The sequence below is a fragment of the Hylobates moloch genome, unplaced genomic scaffold, assembly GCF_009828535.3.
Source record: "Hylobates moloch isolate HMO894 unplaced genomic scaffold, HMol_V3 SCAFFOLD_7, whole genome shotgun sequence".
Taxonomy (NCBI): domain Eukaryota; kingdom Metazoa; phylum Chordata; class Mammalia; order Primates; family Hylobatidae; genus Hylobates; species Hylobates moloch.
The window spans coordinates 101727868-101730921 of NW_026652282.1; the positions used below are offsets into that span (position 1 = coordinate 101727868).

At 38.2% G+C, this 3054-nt stretch overlaps 1 non-coding gene across 1 annotated transcript; it reads right to left on the reverse strand.

The window, feature by feature from the left end:
- Window positions 1-2159: 2159 nt before the first annotated feature.
- LOC116812335 (U7 small nuclear RNA) lies at window positions 2160-2219 on the reverse strand. The gene has a single exon (XR_004370640.1). It is a non-coding gene; the product is annotated as a U7 small nuclear RNA (small nuclear RNA).
- Between the last annotated feature and the right edge of the window lie 835 nt (window positions 2220-3054).

Sequence of the window (3054 nt, forward strand, 5' to 3'; positions counted from 1 at the left end):
CAGGATTGTACAAAATATACATGAATAGTTGAGAGTAGTAAACGTTCTAATGGACGAACACTAAATCATGCAGCGTGTGAAGAAAGCTCCGTCAATGAAGGTCAAAAACATCTATAAGAACCATATATTTTGACTGGGGAAATGCGTGTCTTAGGCTAATTTCCAGAGCACTTATTTTTGGCTGGTCAAGGTGGAGTTAGAGGTCTCTGTCCACTTTCCAAAAGTATTTTTTTTAATCTTTTATGACACAGGATGGCCCTGAGTTTCTCCAAAACTATTATTGTGACATCTTGAATTTAAAGATGTTATGGCAAAGAGCTAAAATAATCAATGTTTATGAAGGAGGGTCACATCTAAAAAATAAAACAAAAAACAACACAGAAAATTCCTCCTATTATGTATCCCCTTGCCCCATTTCTATAGGATTTTAGAAGGTATTATCTAGATTTTGCAATGTATTACTATCTCCTGAATGCCTATTACAGGTCAGGCACTTTTATTTTATTTATTTATTTATTTTTCAGACGAAGTTTCGCTCTGTCACCCAGGCTGCAGTGCAGTGGCATGATCTTGGCTCACTGCAACCTCCGCCTTTGGGTTCAAGCCATTCTGTTGCCTCAGCCTCCGGAGTAGCTGAGATTACAGGCAAGAGCCACCATGTCTGGCTAGTTTTTGTATTTTTAGCAGAGATAGGGTTTCACCATGTTGGCCAGGCTGGTCTCGAACTCCTGGCCTCAGGTGATCCTCCCACCTCGGCTTCTCAAAGTGCTGGGATTACAGGTGTGAGCCACCGTGCCTGGCCTAGGTCAGGCACTTCTAAACATTTTTTTCATTTCATTCACACATCCTTGTGAGACAGATACTATCTCATTTTACAGACTGGGAAACTAGGACCCTGAAAAGTTAAGTAACTTTCCCAAAGTCACACAACTAGGAAGTGTTTATGTTGGAATTGGAAGGATCCAATATGCTCCTTACAGTCCACCAGCCTTCCTCTATTATCTAATTTCATTCTCATAACAATCATGTGAATGAAGTTAAGAAAATTATTCCCCCACTTCTCAGATGAAAACAGTGAAACCCAGGAATGTTCACGGTTTCACTATGTAGTGAGTAGAGATAGACGTGAACTCACATCTTGTGTCCCTAGGTCCAGTGCTCTCTCCAGGTCACCATATCTTTATTTCTTCATTGGTTGGTTAAAGGCTAGTGGTTGGAGCTTTTCCAGGGATTAGTCCTTCTTAGTGGCTGTGGAATATGTGCCTGAGGTAGGGAGGAACTGGCCTGCTCTGTTGTTGGGATAAGGGAAGGAACAGCAGATACCCCACTAGAAGAAATGTTAGAGGATGTCCTTCATGATAACAGATGAAAATCAGGATCTACACAAAGGAATGAAGAGCACTGGATATGGTAACTACATTGGTAAAATGCACAAGATTTTTTTCTTATAATTTAAATCTTTATAAGATATTTGGCTTAAAACAAAAATAACATTGTATTGTGCAGTTTATAACATATAGAAAAAATGCATGGCAACAATAGTGGTATGGTTTGAATGTGCTTCATTCAAAATTCATGGTGAAACTTAATCTCCACTGTGGTGGTATTAAGAGGTGGGGTTTTTGGGGAAATGATTAAGTCATGAGGGCTTTGGCCTCATGAATGGATTAATGCCATATAAAAGGTCTGGGATGGGAGAGGTGGCTCACACCTGTAATCCCAGCACTTTGGGAGGCTGAGGCGGGTGGATCACTTGACTCCAGGAATTCAAGACCAGCCTGGCCAACATGGCGAAACCCTGTCTCTATAAAAAATACAAAAATTAGCCAGGCGTGGTGGTGTGCACCTGTGGTCCCAGTTACTCAGGAAGCTGCAGCAGGAGGATCGCTGGAGCCTGGGAGGTTGAGGCTGCAGTGAGCCGTGATAGTGCCACTGCACTCTAGCCTTGGTGACAGAGTGAGACCCCGCTTCTGAAACAAACAAACAAAAAGAAGGTGGACTGTAACAGGTTAAAGATGTATTACTATAAAACCTAAAGCAACCAGTAAAATAACGAAACAAAGAGTTATAAGCCAACAAAGGCAATAAAATAGAATCATTAAAATGCTCAATTCATACTAATTTATTACTTTTTCCTTTTTTTCTTTTTCCTTTTTATGTGGAGTTTTCTGGTTTTCCAGAAAACCTGCTAGACAAATTCTAAAAGGGCTGTAACACTGAATTTTTCCTTTCTTGAATCATGCTTTTGCCCTAAATCCCATAGATTTTCTCCTATATTTTTTCTAAAAGTGTTATAGTTTTACATTTTACATCTAAGTCTGTGGCCCGCTTTGAGTTATTTTTTTTATATGGTGTGAGATTTAGATTGAAGTTCATTTTCTTTTGCTTACGGTTGTCCAATTGTGCCAACACCATTTGTTAAAAGGGCTATCGTTCCTCCATTGATTTGCTGTTGTATCTTTGTCAAAAATCAGTTGGAATAGCAAACTATATGTTACGTGTACTTTGCTATAATAAAAAAAGAAGAAAAAAACAGATGGGTTCTTTCTTCTGTTGCATTGATCTGTATATCTATATTTCCACCAATATCACACGGTCTTTATTACTGTAACTACATATTAGGGCTTAATATCAAATACGGTAATTCCTCCCACTTCATTCTTCTTTTTCAAGAATAAGCTTGTCTATTTCTCAAAAAGCCTTGCTGAGATTTTGATAGGAATTGCATTACATCTATAGATCAGTTTGGGAAGAATTGCTATCTTTATTATGTTGTGTATTCTAATCCGTAAATATGCTATGGCACTCCATTTATTTCAGTCTTCTTTGATCTCTTTCATTAGTATTTTGTAATTTTCACCATACAGATCCTGTATGTGTTTTGTTAAGTTTATATCTAAGTATGTACTGTTCTTCGGAACAATTGTAAATGGTATAGTGTTTTTCATTTTGGTTTCCACATGCTCTCTGTTAATATATAGAAATGCATTTGGCTTTTGCACGTTAATCTTGAATCCTGCAAACTTTCAAGCTCACCTATTAGTTGTAGAGGAT